Source organism: Bombina bombina, chromosome 4 (genome assembly GCF_027579735.1).
Source record: "Bombina bombina isolate aBomBom1 chromosome 4, aBomBom1.pri, whole genome shotgun sequence".
NCBI classification, from domain to species: domain Eukaryota; kingdom Metazoa; phylum Chordata; class Amphibia; order Anura; family Bombinatoridae; genus Bombina; species Bombina bombina.
The window spans coordinates 1159298693-1159314805 of NC_069502.1; the positions used below are offsets into that span (position 1 = coordinate 1159298693).

Below are 16113 nucleotides of genomic sequence, written 5' to 3' on the forward strand. Positions count from 1 at the left end.
GATGTCTGAATCTATATTTATTTAAAACAACAACTATTGTCTTTCTAATACAGTACTGTCTTATTTATATAAAAGTATTAAAATGATATAATATAGTTTACACATACAACCTAAAGGTAGTTTTATGACCTATAAATATTACCTAAATGACAACACAGTTTGGATAAAGACTTTTGTATTTGTATTGCAGAAAGCATAACATGAAAAATGCTTGAATACGAATAGCAAATGCAGATAATTTAATGTATTTCTCACTAGTGCCTGATTCTAAATAGCACTATAATAGTCAAGGCGTGAGCAGACCATATTTCTAATAAACATATTTTGGTAAATTGACAGCTTTATTTAACTTCATTACAACTTATTTGGGGGTTACTAAACTGTTTAAAGTATTTAACTAAACTTGTCAACCCAGTCAGTTCACTTTTCTACCCTAATCTCTTGCTCAGGAATTCCATGAAATAATGTACAAAAGAGCATGCAAAGGTTCCTTTTAGCTCAGAGAGCCCAGCCACGTTACAAGGAAGACAGACTAACCAGTGTCCAGCAAGATTAGGTGCTGCACCATCTGAATGTGATCATTGTGCCAACCAGGATTCAACTCTTCGCAAGGAGACTCCATGACTGGACTTAAACTTAGGATCCGGACCATTTTTGGTTCAGTACCTGGGTTGCGCTTGCTGATTGGTGGCTAAATGTAGCCACCAATCAGCAAGCGCTATCCAGAGTGCTAAACCAAAAATGAACCAGCTCTTTAGCTTAGATTCCTGCTTTTTCAAATAAAGATAGCAAGAGAATGAAGAAACTGATAATAGTAGTCATTTAGAAAGATGCTTAAAATTGCATGCTCTACCTGAATTATGAGACATGATAGTCATAATTAAACTTTCCTGGTTCAGATAGAGCATGTATTTTTCAGAGATTTTTTCAATTTACTTCTATTTTCAAATTTACTTTTGGTCTCTTAGTGTTATTGTTTAAAACCATACCTAGGTAGGCTTAGTAGCAGCAAAGCACTACTGGGATCTTGCTGGTGATTGGATGCTACACACATATGCCTTGTAATTGGTTCATGAGATGTACTCAGCTAGCTCCCAATGCTCTGGAGCTGATTTTAACTATGTGTTTAACTCCTATTCAAGCAATAGAACAATAGTAAAATGTTATTCTTAGACTTTTATGTCCCTTTAACCGACTCTCAACAGTTGACAAATAATAGTTATTACTCAAATAGAAAGGACAGTGTAATGTGTTATTTAAATATGGTGATTATTTATTTAGTCTGAATATAATGAAAAGTAAAAACTGTGTAAACTAATACAGCTGTGTACATCCTGCAAAGGCTCATTCTAATTTAAAAAAACAAAAAATCATCAGTATAAAGCACCTATAAACAAAATAGGTTTATTAGGAAGTACCTATTAGCCAAAAAACATTATCAGGAAGTACCTATTAGCCAATGAACATTATCAGGAAGTACCTATTAGCCAATAATTATTAACAGGAAGTACCTATTAGCCAATGAACATTATCAGGAAGTACCTATTAGCCAATGAACATTATCAGGAAGTACCTATTAGCCAATGAACATTATCAGGAAGTACCTATTAGCCTATGAACATTATCAGGAAGTACCTATTAGCCAATAATCATTCACAGGAAGTACCTATTAGCCAATAATCATTCACAGGAAGTACCTATTAGCCAATAATCATTCACAGGAAGTACCTATTAGCCAATAATCATTCACAGGAAGTACCTATTAGCCAATAATCATTCACAGGAAGTACCTATTAGCCAATAATCATTCACAGGAAGTAACTATTCGCTAAAAACAATATCAGGAAGTACAATTAAGCCAATGAATATAACAGCAAGTAAACAGCTAATACATAGTTATTTTTTCAGATTAAAATTGAGATAAACATGTAAAAAGATAATGCTCTGGTGTGTTTTTATTTTATTATAGCATTGTTGCTTGCATAGAACTATGTGTTTAACCCTGCAAAGAGGTTACCCACATAGATAAAGTCAGATTTAGAGCAACAATGTAGTATTTGGGAGCTAGCTGAACACATCTGGTGAGTCAATGACAAGAAGCATACGAGTCTAACCACCACCTAGCTCCCAGCAGTACAGTTCTGCTCCTGGGCCTACATAAGTATGCTTTTCAACAAAGGATACAAAGACAATGAATTTGATAAAAGAAAAAGGAATGCTATATATGAATTCTTTCATGTCCCTTTAAACATAAATAGCTTTCACCACACTTTTTAAAGTTTTTTTTTAATGTTTAAATTCTGCATTTTTAATAGATATTAAACAGTTTGCAATTAAAATGTCAAAATGTTTAATTATGTGCAGCATGAAAGCTTTGCATTATTTATTTTGTCCCCTTTTTCTGTAATTTAACTCTGAAAATTGTTTGTTTCCTCAGTTCCAACCAACTTCTATAAAATAATGGGCATTGTCATTTTGGAAGCTAGGTTTTTCCCTTGTCTGTTATTCTGCTGAAGACAATTTGGGACATATATATAAAAAAACAGGCTCACTGCATGTCTTCACTGTGAACATCAGGGAGCTACCCTACATGCACGCTCGCACTATGTACAGCAGAGAACTACCCTACATGCACGCTCGCACTATGTATACCAGAGAACTACACTACATGCACGCTCGCACTATGTACAGCAGAGAACTACACTACATGCACGCTCGCACTATGTACAGCAGAGAACTACCCTACATGCACGCTCGCACTATGTACAGCAGAGAACTACCCTACATGCACGCTCGCACTATGTACACCAGAGAACTACACTACATGCACGCTCGCACTATGTACTCCAGAGAACTACACTACATGCACGCTCGCACTATGTACTCCAGAGAACTACACTACATGCACGCTCGCACTATGTACACCAGAGAACTACACTACATGCACGCTCTCACTATGTACACCAGAGAACTACCCTACATGCACGCTCGCACTATGTACAGCAGAGAACTACCCTACATGCACGCTCGCACTATGTACACCAGAGAACTACCCTACATGCATGCTCGCACTATGTATACCAGAGAACTACACTACATGCACGCTCACACTGTGTACACCAGAGAACTACACTACATGCATGCTCACACTGTGTACACCAAAGAACTACACTACATGCACGCTCACACTGTGTACACCAAAGAACTACACTACATGCACGCTCACACTGTGTACACCAGAGAACTACACTACATGCACGCTCACACTGTGTACAGCAGAGAACTACACTACATGCACGCTCACACTGTGTACAGCAGAGAACTACACTACATGCACGCTCACACTGTGTACACCAGAGAACTACACTACATGCACGCTCACACTGTGTACAGCAGAGAACTACACTACATGCACGCTCACACTGTGTACAGCAGAGAACTACACTACATGCACGCTCACACTGTGTACAGCAGAGAACTACACTACATGCACGCTCACACTGTGTACAGCAGAGAACTACACTACATGCACGCTCACACTGTGTACAGCAGAGAACTACACTACATGCACGCTCACACTGTGTACAGCAGAGAACTACACTACATGCACGCTCACACTGTGTACACCAAAGAACTACACTACATGCACGCTCACACTGTGTACAGCAGAGAACTACACTACATGCACGCTCACACTATGTACACCAGAGAACTACACTACATGCACGCTTACACTGTGTACAGCAGAGAATTACACTACATGCACGCTCACACTGTGTACAGCAGAGAACTACACTACATGCACGCTCACACTGTATACAGCAGAGAACTACACTACATGCACGCTCACACTGTGTACACCAGAGAACTACACTACATGCACGCTCACACTATGTACACCAGAGAACTACACTACATGCACGCTCACACTGTGTACACCAGAGAACTACACTACATGCACGCTCACACTGTGTACACCAAGAGAACTACACTACATGCACGCTCACACTGTGAGGAATAAACTTCCTCTAGAGGTAGTAATGACAAACACTGTGGGGGACTTTAAGAATGCCTGGGATAAGCATAAGACCATCATACAAACTAGATAAGCTTATACTTTTAGGAAATATCAGGCAGACTTGCTGGGCCTATGGCTCTTATATGCCGACAAAATCTATTTTTCTATGGGACTAAACTCTGTAAATCAGGGGGTAATGGTATGCATGCCCTCACTGTATGCACCAGGGGGCTACACCCTGTAAATCAGGGGGTAATGGTAGATGCATGCCCTCACTGTATGCACCACGGGGCTACACTCTGTAAATCAGGGTGTAATGGTAGATGCATGCCCTCACTGTATGCAACAGGGAGCTACATCCTGTAAATCAGGGTGTAATGGTAGATGCATGCCCTCACTGTATGCACCAGGGGGATACACCCTGTAAATCAGGGTGTAATGGTAGATGCATGCCCTCATTGTATGCAACAGGGAGCTACACCCTGTAAATCAGGGGGTAATGGTAGATGCATGCCCTCACTGTATGCACCGGGGGCTACACCATGTAAATCAGGTTATAATGGTAGATGCATGCCCTCACTGTATGCACCAGGGGGCTACACCCTGTAAATTAGGGGTAATAGTAGATGCATGCCCTCACTGTATGCACCACGGGGCTACACTCTGTAAATCAGGGGGTAATGGTAGATGCATGCCCTCACTGTATGCACCAGGGGGCTACACTCTGTAAATCAGGGGGTAATGGTAGATTCATGCCCTCACTGTATGCACCAGGGGGCTACACCCTGTAAATCAGGGGGTAATGGTAGATGCATGCCCTCATGGTATGCACCAGGGGCCTACACTCTGTAAATCAGGGGATAATGGTAGATGCATGCCCTCACTGTATGCACCAGGGGCCTACACTCTGTAAATCAGGGGATAATGGTAAATGCATGCCCTCACTGTATGTACCAGGGGGCTACACTCTGTAAATCAGGGGGTAATGGTAGATGCATGCCCTCACTGTATGCACCAGGGGGCTACACTCTGTAAATCAGGGGGTAATGGTAGATGTATGCCCTCACTGTATGCAACAGGGAGCTACATCCTGTAAATCAGGGGGTAATGGTAGATGCATGCCCTCACTGTATGCACCAGGGGGCTACACTCTGTAAATTTAGGGGGTAATGGTATGCATGCCCTCACTGTATGCACCAGGGGGCTACACTCTGTAAATCAGGGGGGTAATGGTAGATGCATGCCCTCACTGTATGCAACAGGGAGCTACATCCTGTAAATCAGGGGGTAATGGTAGATACATGCCCTCACTGTATGCACCAGGGGGCTACACTCTGTAAATTTAGGGGGTAATGGTATGCATGCCCTCACTGTATGCACCAGGGGGCTACACTCTGTAAATCAGGGGGTAATGGTAGATGCATGCCCTCACTGTATGCAACAGGGAGCTACATCCTGTAAATCAGGGGGTAATGGTAGATGCATGCCCTCACTGTATGCAACAGGGAGATACATCTTGTAAATCAGGGGGTAATGGTAGATACATACCCTCACTGTATGCACCAGGGGGCTACACTCTGTAAATTTAGGGGGTAATGGTATGCATCAGGGGTCTACAACCTGTAAATCAGGAGGTAAAGGTAGATGCATGCCCTCACTGTATGTACCAGGGGGCTACACCCTGTAAATCAGGGCGTAATGGTAGATGCATGCCCTCACTGTATGCAACAAGGAGCTACATCCTGTAAATCAGGGCATAATGGTAGATGCATGCCCTCACTGTATGCAACAAGGAGCTACATCCTGTAAATCAGGGGGTAATGGTAGATGCATGTGCTCACTGTATGCACCAGGGGGCTACACTCTGTAAATTTAGTGGGTAATGCTATGCATGCCCTCACTGTATGCACCAGGGGCCTACACTCTGTAAATCAGGGGGTACTGGTAGATGCATGCCCTCACTGTATGCACCAGGGGCCTACACTCTGTAAATCAGGGGGTACTGGTAGATGCATGCCCTCACTGTATGCACCAGGGGCCTACACTCTGTAAATCAGGGGGTACTGGTAGATGCATGCCCTCACTGTATCCACCAGGGGCCTACACTCTGTAAACCAGAAATAAACATACACTTTGGGCACCAGGTGCTGCAACACACTAAAAACAGCTGCACTATCAGGCCATAATGGTTTTTGTTATAATCCGTTTTCTAAGGCTATAGATTATAATGCTCAGTTATGTATAGATATCAGTGAAATAACCCAGAGTTTTTGTATTGTGTTTAAAATATACTATAAATAATATCTTACAATGTTAAGTATATAGAAAAGTGTGTTGCAAATGGAGAGAGGTAAAGCAGTTGAGGGGCAGAAAAAAAAACCCAATGAAAGTCATCATTATAGTCTCCAGGTATTATACAGTAAACACTTTATATACAGCCATGGGACTAGGTTACAAAAATAAAGGAAAAGAAACAAAAAGAGCCGTGATCAGACTTTTCTGAAACACAGAATCATTAAATAATGGTACTAAGATATATATTTAGTTTGTTTTAACAACAAGGATAATTGCTGATCTGCTGCAGCCATACCAGTAATACCCAGCCATGAGCAGTGGGTGCAGTGGTAAAATACCCAGAGGTGCCACAGCTGTCAGGATCTGCCCTCTTCAGCCATTATAAGACTTTGTTCTCACTGAGCTATCGGCAATACAAACACACAGAGCTGACATAACTTATGTGCTGGTTCCAATAAGTAACTGAAAATCACTTGCAAACTTAACCATGGAAGACACCCTCTGTATTGTTATTGTTGTGTTGCAATGCTTTACCCCCTCAGTAATACACGTCAGGAAACACTAAACTTCCCTCCTCCCACATAACACAGACAGCCCCCGTACAAACACGCGTGATCAGCCACTTACCAGCGACCCCTGGGAGCAGGAGACAAAGGCACCACCGGATAAATAAATATGGAACATTAGATATTAGGGAAAGTTCTGTGCCCCGAGTCAGCTGCTGCTACACCAGGAGTTCCTGGACTAGGGGGGAGGATACTAAAAGTTAGGCTATGGGAGTGTTGATCATGCGCCTGACTTCCCTTGGGCTGGGTGTGACTGCTGGCTGCGCTGTGAGCCGATGACAGGGCCATGTACAAGCACTGCATGTGATTATCATTATTATTAGTTATTATTTTATTCAAATAAGGAGCATAGCTGAGAATAATTTTATAAGTACGGATTTCTCATTAGCAGACACAATATAATGGGTATGCATTTAATTAGAATATTGTTATGGATGCTTCTGTAGGTATTGTGTTGTTATTTCAAGGATAATGTCTGTGCCACATGCATGTGCATTTTGTAAGAGAGTTCTGTGTATTTTAAACGCTTTTTATTTTTTCAAATATAAATGTCAGAGTAAGAGCTGTTGTGTTTTTCTGGGAAAAGGGGTCAGGGTCAATAAGTGTGGTACATGCACTATGTTTACCCATAAGAAGTATTTAAAGGGACATGAAACACAAAATCTTTCTTTCATGATTCAGATGATAGAGAATACATTTTTTTTTAAAAAATTCTAATTTACTTCTATTATCAAATTTGCTTTGTTCTCTTGTTATTCTTTGTTGAAGAGATATCTAGATAGGTATCGTGCACATGTCTAAAGCACTACACGACAGGAAATAGTGCTGTCATCTACTGCTCGTGTTACTGTATAACATTGTTGCAAATATAGTACTGCAGACACACACTCCTGAACTTTCGTTCCTGCTTTATAACAAAGGATAACATAAAAACAAAGAAAATTTGATTATAGAATTAAATTTAAAAGCTCTAACTAAATAATGAAACAAAAATGATGGGTTTTATGTCCCTTTGATGCTCTTTAAACGCTATACTAAATTTTGCATCTAGACCTGTTGTTGGTGCTCAATTCTCAGTTTTAATTTTGCTCAAACTTTATATTTCTTAGACCGATATAGATTTATAATTGGTAAATTGTGTTTAGAGAGTTGTACAATTAGATAATCATTTACAAAAATCAATCTGCGACTAGTGTGATCAGAAATGCGTTCAAATGATTTCTAAATGTATAGATTCAGACATTTTAGTATAAAAATTATTAAAGGGAGAACAATTTGATTATAAGGAATTTTCGCAACACAATATTTGGTAACTTTCCATCTGCACATGATATCCCTAACATACACAGGTATGCCGTGTAGGGTTGCCTGCTATGTTCCTTAAAATACCGGACCACCTATGGGTCACTCACTGAGCACAGGTGGTAGGAGAGGTCACACAATAAATATCCTCCTAAAAGCTCAATCTTAGGCGCCACGCTTGATTCCACTGTGTATATTTTTCACAACTGAGCAGTAATGTTATCCTTTTGGTTGTCAGTAACACACATGCACAATAGTGAATTGAACCCCTTGGCTGTCATGAGCACATACACACAGAAATGGTTTAACACGTCTTGGCTACTTTTTGGGCTCTATTTCTAATGCATAGAGGCATAGGAGGCCCTTTAAATATACCTGGCACCCATGGTATTTTAAAAAGTATTTTTGTACAGATTTTACTGGACAGCCTGCTAAAATACTGGACTGTCCAGTTGAATACTGGACAACTGGTAACCCTAACGTCGCCACATCTATGCTCATTTGACGTTCTTGCAGTTTCTGTGCCTTTCAGATATGACATTTACATCCCTTTAAAGATAACAGTAAAGTAAAAAACGTTCATGATTCAGATGGGGCAATTTTAAACAATTTTCCAATTTACTTGTATCATCAAATGTGCTTTGTTCTCTTGCTATTCTTTGTTAAAGAGCTAAACCTAGGTAGGCTCATAGGGGCCGAATTATCCTTCCCTTTATTAGCCTTCCTTCAGGCTTGCCGGAAACAGTAGTTATTAAGCAGCGGTCTAAAGACCGCTGCTCCATAACTTGTCCGCTCCCTCTGAGGCTGCGGTCTTCAATCCGCCCGATCCTATACGATCGGGCTGATTGACACCCCCTTCTAGCGGCCGCGAATCTGCAGGGGGCGGCATTGCACAAGCAGTTCACCAGAACTGCTTGTGCAATGATAAATGCTGACAGAGTATGCTGTCTGCATTTATCGATGTGCCGCGGACATGATACGCTACATTGTATCATGTCAGCTCGCACTTTGGTAAATTGGCCGCATAGGCTGATTTATAAGCCCTTGAAGGCCGCCTCTTATCTCAGTGAATTTTATAGTTTTTCACAGTTAGATCGTTCTAGTTTATGCGTGCCATATATAGAAAACATTGTGCTCCCTCCTGTGGAGTTATGCAGAAGTCAGTACTGATTGGCTGAAATGCAAGTTTGTAAATATCACTGAAATAATGGGGCAGTCTGTAGAGGCTTGGCTACAAGTTAATCACAGAGGTAAAAAGTGTATTAATATAACAGTTGGTTATGCAAAACTGGGGAATGGGTAATAAATGGATTATCTATCTTTTTAAACAAAAAAAATCAAGTAGACTGTCCCTTTAAGTGTAACTATTGTTTGATATTCAAACATATAGGCAATGTACAAAGAACAATAAGTCATTCATTTAGACTTGAGGAACAGAGATTGCATCTGCTATTTACAGGGACACCGGTAAGGATATGGAATTTTCTGCCTCAGTAGATGCTTTAAAAAAAGGTCTAGATGCTTATTTAGCAAAGCAGCATATACAGGGATAGAACAGTATTGTGTTATATATATATATATATATATATATATATATATATATATATATATATATATATATATATATATATATATATATATATATATATATATATATATATATATATATATACATACACATACACACACAGGGATATATATTCAGGGATATAACATTATTGTGTTATATATATATATATATACATACACATACACACACAGGGATATATATTCAGGGATATAACAGTATTGTGTTATATATATATATATATATATATATATATATATATACATACACATACAGGGACATATATACAGGGATATAACAGTATTGACAGTATAGTAGCTTGTTGAACCAAGGATAAATATGATTTATTAATTTTTTCATTAAAGTGATATGAAACCCATTTTTTATGATTCAGATAGAGCAGGTAATTTTTAGCATCTTTCTAATGTACTCCTATTATCAAATTTTCTTCGTTCTCTTGCTTTCTTTATTTGAAAAGCAAGAATGTTAGCTTAGAAGCCGGACCATTTTTGGTTCAGCACCCTGGGTAGCGCTTGCTGATTGGTGGCTACCAAGAGAACAAAGTACATTTGGAATTTTTTTTTTTTTTTTTTTTTAACTGTATACTTGTTGTCACACATGTTCTCTGTGTTCTTAGTCCTGTGGCTTCCCTCTAAGCCACTTGAGGGTGCTGGCCGAATAGTATTCTAGAGGCTTGCTACCTGGCTTTCTAGCTCCTCCTTCCTGCCAGCTGTAGGTAGTTTGCTAATCATCTTGAGCGTGCTTGGCCCGACGCTCCCTGCATTGATATTGAGCCTTTGATTGTCCTGAAGACTGCTGATTGCCTTTTCCAATTTGACTTGGTCTTTTCTTGTGATTATGGCTTTGGATCGCCCTTTTGTCGTGAATCTTGAAAGAACTGATTTTTTTTACCTGACCCCTATTGCTTGAAACTGGACTCTGCCTACTGAATTTGTGCTATTTCTTCTCTTTTGTTTTTGACCCTGGCTTTCCCTGACCATTACTGGCCCTACGCTTGGTATCCTGCTGAGTGCTTTAAATACATCTATCCAGCACTGGGTTCCTGTGACACCAGTCCCCTGCTCTGTGCTTCTGTGGTGTATTCAGCCTTAAAGGGACATTATACACTCATTTTTTCTTTGCATAAATGTTTTCTAGATGATCTATTTATAAAGCCCATAAAGTTTGTTTTTTTAAAAAATGTATAGTTTTGCTTATTTTTAAATAACTTTGCTCTGATTTTCAGACTCCTAACCAAGCCCCAAAGTTTTATTTGAATACCGTCAGCTACCTTCTCCAGCTTGCTCCTGTTTGTGTAAAGGGTCTTTTCATATGCAAAAGAAGGGGGAGGGGAGGAGTGTCTTATTTCCCACTTGCAGTGAGCTTTCCAGATACCTTTTCAACAGAGCTAAACTGAAAGCTTCTAAGTACGTTTTTAAAGCATTTTATACTGGATTTTTATATCAGTATCTGTGCATCTTATTCTTTATAGTAGTGTCTATTACATGCAGTTATATGAAAATGAGTGTATACTGTCCCTTTAAGCTCCAGCAGTGCCAGTATCTAGTCCTGTAATCTGCATTGTGTTCCAGTGACACCTATATCCAGTCCTGTGCTCCTTCAGTGCCAGTACTCTGCTCTGTGTACTTGTGGTGCCAGTATCCTGCCTTGGGCTCCTATAGGGACAGTGACCAGTCCTGTGTACCAGTGACACCTGTACTCCGCCTACTGCTCTGTGGTGCCAGTATCCTGCCTTGGGCTCCTATAGGGACAGTGACCAGTCCTGTGTACCAGTGACACCTGTACTCCGCCTTCTGCTCTGTGGTCCTGTGGTGCCAGTAAACAGTCTTATGTTCCTGCAACACCTGTACCCAGCCTTGGGTTCCTGCAGTACCAGTATCCAGTTCTGTTTTCCAGTGACTCCTGTATCCAACCTTAGGTTCCTGCAGTACCAGTATCCAGTTCTGTGTTCCAGTGACACCTGTATCCAGCCTGTGGTTCCTGCAATACCAGTATCCAGTTCTGTGTTCCAGTGACACCTGTATCCACCCTGGGGTTCCTGCAGTACCAGTATCCAATTTTGCATTCCAGGGATACCCGTATACATCCTTGGGTTCCTGCAGTACCATTTTCTAATTCCAGTGACACCTGTATCCAGCCTTGGGTTCTGCAGTATCGGTATCCAGTTCTGCACTCCAGTGACACCTGTATCCAGCCTTGGGTTCTGCAGTATCGGTATCCAGTTCTGCACTCCAGTGACACCTGTATCCAGCCTTGGGTTCTGCAGTATCGGTATCCAGTTCTGCACTCCAGTGACACCTGTATCCAGCCTTGGGTTCCTGCAGTATTGGTATCCAGTTCTGCACTCCAGTGACACCTGTATCCAGCCTTGGGTTCCTGCAGTATCGGTATCCAGTTCTGCACTCCAGTGACACCTGTATCCACCCTGGGGTTCCTGCAGTACCAGTATCCAATTTTGCATTCCAGGGATACCCGTATACATCCTTGGGTTCCTGCAGTACCATTTTCTAATTCCAGTGACACCTGTATCCAGCCTTGGGTTCCTGCAGTATCGGTATCCAGTTCTGCACTCCAGTGACACCTGTATCCAGCCTTGGGTTCTGCAGTATTGGTATCCAGTTCTGCACTCCAGTGACACCTGTATCCAGCCTTGGGTTCCTGCAGTATCGGTATCCAATTCTGCACTCCAGTGACACCTGTATCCAGCCTTGGGTTCCTGCAGTATCGGTATCCAGTTCTGCACTCCAGTGACACCTGTATCCAGCCTTGGGTTCCTGCAGTATCGGTATACAGTTCTGCACTCCAGTGACACCTGTATCCAGCCTTGGGTTCTTGCAGTATCGGTATACAGTTCTGCACTCCAGTGACACCTGTATCCAGCCTTGGGTTCCTGCAGTATCTGTATCCAGTTCTGCACTCCAGTGACACCTGTATCCAGCCTTGGGTTCCTGCAGTATCGGTATCCAGTTCTGCACTCCAGTGACACCTGTATCCAGCCTTGGGTTCCTGCAGTATCTGTATCCAGTTCTGCACTCCAGTGACACCTGTATCCAGCCTTGGGTTCCTGCAGTATCGGTATACAGTTCTGCACTCCAGTGACACCTGTATCCAGCCTTGGGTTCTTGCAGTATCGGTATACAGTTCTGCACTCCAGTGACACCTGTATCCAGCCTTGGGTTCCTGCAGTATCGGTATCCAGTTCTGCACTCCAGTGACACCTGTATCCAGCCTTGGGTTCTGCAGTATTGGTATCCAGTTCTGCACTCCAGTGACACCTGTATCCAGCCTTGGGTTCCTGCAGTATCGGTATCCAGTTCTGCACTCCAGTGACACCTGTATCCAGCCTTGGGTTCCTGCAGTATCGGTATCCAATTCTGCACTCCAGTGACACCTGTATCCAGCCTTGGGTTCCTGCAGTATCGGTATACAGTTCTGCACTCCAGTGACACCTGTATCCAGCCTTGGGTTCTTGCAGTATCGGTATACAGTTCTGCACTCCAGTGACACCTGTATCCAGCCTTGGGTTCCTGCAGTATCTGTATCCAGTTCTGCACTCCAGTGACACCTGTATCCAGCCTTGGGTTCCTGCAGTATCGGTATCCAGTTCTGCACTCCAGTGACACCTGTATCCAGCCTTGGGTTCCTGCAGTATCTGTATCCAGTTCTGCACTCCAGTGACACCTGTATCCAGCCTTGGGTTCCTGCAGTATCGGTATCCAATTCTGCACTCCAGTGACACCTGTATCCAGCCTTGGGTTCCTGCAGTATCTGTATCCAGTTCTGCACTCCAGTGACACCTGTATCCAGCCTTGGGTTCCTGCAGTATCGGTATCCAATTCTGCACTCCAGTGACACCTGTATCCAACCTTGGGTTCCTGCAGTATCGGTATACAGTTCTGCACTCCAGTGACACCTGTATCCAGCCTTGGGTTCTTGCAGTATCGGTATACAGTTCTGGACTCCAGTGAGACCAGTATCCGGCCTTGGGTTCTGCAGTATCGGTATACAGTTCTACATTCCAGCGATACCTGTATCCGGCCTTAGGTTCTTGCAGTATCGGTATACAGTTCTGCACTCCAGTGAGACCAGTATCCGGCCTTGGGTTCTGCAGTATCGGTATACAGTTCTACATTCCAGTGACACCTGTATCCAGCCTTAGGTTCTTGCAGTATCGGTATACAGTTCTGCACTCCAGTGACACCTGTATCCAGCCTTGGGTTCCTGCAGTATCAATATACAGTTCTGCACTCCAGTGACACCTGTATCCAGTCTTGGGTTCCTGCAGTATCGGTATACAGTTCTGCACTCCAGTGAGACCTGTATCCGGCCTTGGGTTCTTGCAGTATCGGTATACAGTTCTGCACTCCAGTGAGACCTGTATCCGGCCTTGGGTTCTGCAGTATCGGTATACAGTTCTGCACTCCAGTGAGACCTGTATCCGGCCTTGGGTTCTGCAGTATCGGTATACAGTTCTGCACTCCAGTGACACCTGTATCCAGCCTTGGGTTCTGCAGTATCGGTATCCAGTTCTGCACTCCAGTGACACCTGTATCCAGCCTTGGGTTCTGCAGTATCGGTATCCAGTTCTGCACTCCAGTGACACCTGTATCCAGCCTTGGGTTCCTGCAGTATTGGTATCCAGTTCTGCACTCCAGTGACACCTGTATCCAGCCTTGGGTTCCTGCAGTATCGGTATCCAGTTCTGCACTCCAGTGACACCTGTATCCACCCTGGGGTTCCTGCAGTACCAGTATCCAATTTTGCATTCCAGTGACACCTGTATCCAGCCTTGGGTTCTGCAGTATCGGTATCCAGTTCTGCACTCCAGTGACACCTGTATCCAGCCTTGGGTTCCTGCAGTATTGGTATCCAGTTCTGCACTCCAGTGACACCTGTATCCAGCCTTGGGTTCCTGCAGTATCGGTATCCAGTTCTGCACTCCAGTGACACCTGTATCCACCCTGGGGTTCCTGCAGTACCAGTATCCAATTTTGCATTCCAGGGATACCCGTATACATCCTTGGGTTCCTGCAGTACCATTTTCTAATTCCAGTGACACCTGTATCCAGCCTTGGGTTCCTGCAGTATCGGTATCCAGTTCTGCACTCCAGTGACACCTGTATCCAGCCTTGGGTTCTGCAGTATTGGTATCCAGTTCTGCACTCCAGTGACACCTGTATCCAGCCTTGGGTTCCTGCAGTATCGGTATCCAATTCTGCACTCCAGTGACACCTGTATCCAGCCTTGGGTTCCTGCAGTATCGGTATCCAGTTCTGCACTCCAGTGACACCTGTATCCAGCCTTGGGTTCCTGCAGTATCGGTATACAGTTCTGCACTCCAGTGACACCTGTATCCAGCCTAGGGTTCTTGCAGTATCGGTATACAGTTCTGCACTCCAGTGACACCTGTATCCAGCCTTGGGTTCCTGCAGTATCTGTATCCAGTTCTGCACTCCAGTGACACCTGTATCCAGCCTTGGGTTCCTGCAGTATCGGTATCCAGTTCTGCACTCCAGTGACACCTGTATCCAGCCTTGGGTTCCTGCAGTATCTGTATCCAGTTCTGCACTCCAGTGACACCTGTATCCAGCCTTGGGTTCCTGCAGTATCGGTATACAGTTCTGCACTCCAGTGACACCTGTATCCAGCCTTGGGTTCTTGCAGTATCGGTATACAGTTCTGCACTCCAGTGACACCTGTATCCAGCCTTGGGTTCCTGCAGTATCGGTATCCAGTTCTGCACTCCAGTGACACCTGTATCCAGCCTTGGGTTCTGCAGTATTGGTATCCAGTTCTGCACTCCAGTGACACCTGTATCCAGCCTTGGGTTCCTGCAGTATCGGTATCCAGTTCTGCACTCCAGTGACACCTGTATCCAGCCTTGGGTTCCTGCAGTATCGGTATCCAATTCTGCACTCCAGTGACACCTGTATCCAGCCTTGGGTTCCTGCAGTATCGGTATACAGTTCTGCACTCCAGTGACACCTGTATCCAGCCTTGGGTTCTTGCAGTATCGGTATACAGTTCTGCACTCCAGTGACACCTGTATCCAGCCTTGGGTTCCTGCAGTATCTGTATCCAGTTCTGCACTCCAGTGACACCTGTATCCAGCCTTGGGTTCCTGCAGTATCGGTATCCAGTTCTGCACTCCAGTGACACCTGTATCCAGCCTTGGGTTCCTGCAGTATCTGTATCCAGTTCTGCACTCCAGTGACACCTGTATCCAGCCTTGGGTTCCTGCAGTATCGGTATCCAATTCTGCACTCCAGTGACACCTGTATCCAGCCTTGGGTTCCTGCAGTATCTGTATCCAGTTCTGCACTCCAGTGACACCTGTATCCAGC

The 16113-nt window shown here is 43.3% G+C and overlaps 1 protein-coding gene across 1 annotated transcript in view; it reads right to left on the reverse strand.

The window, feature by feature from the left end:
* Positions 1 to 7069, reverse strand: part of TMEM63A (transmembrane protein 63A) — a 162309-nt gene extending 155240 nt beyond the window's left edge. The window contains exon 1 of the mRNA XM_053712617.1: positions 6941 to 7069. The gene's annotated coding sequence lies outside the window, so the exon portion shown is untranslated. The remainder of the gene's footprint in view (positions 1 to 6940) is intronic.
* Between the last annotated feature and the right edge of the window lie 9044 nt (positions 7070 to 16113).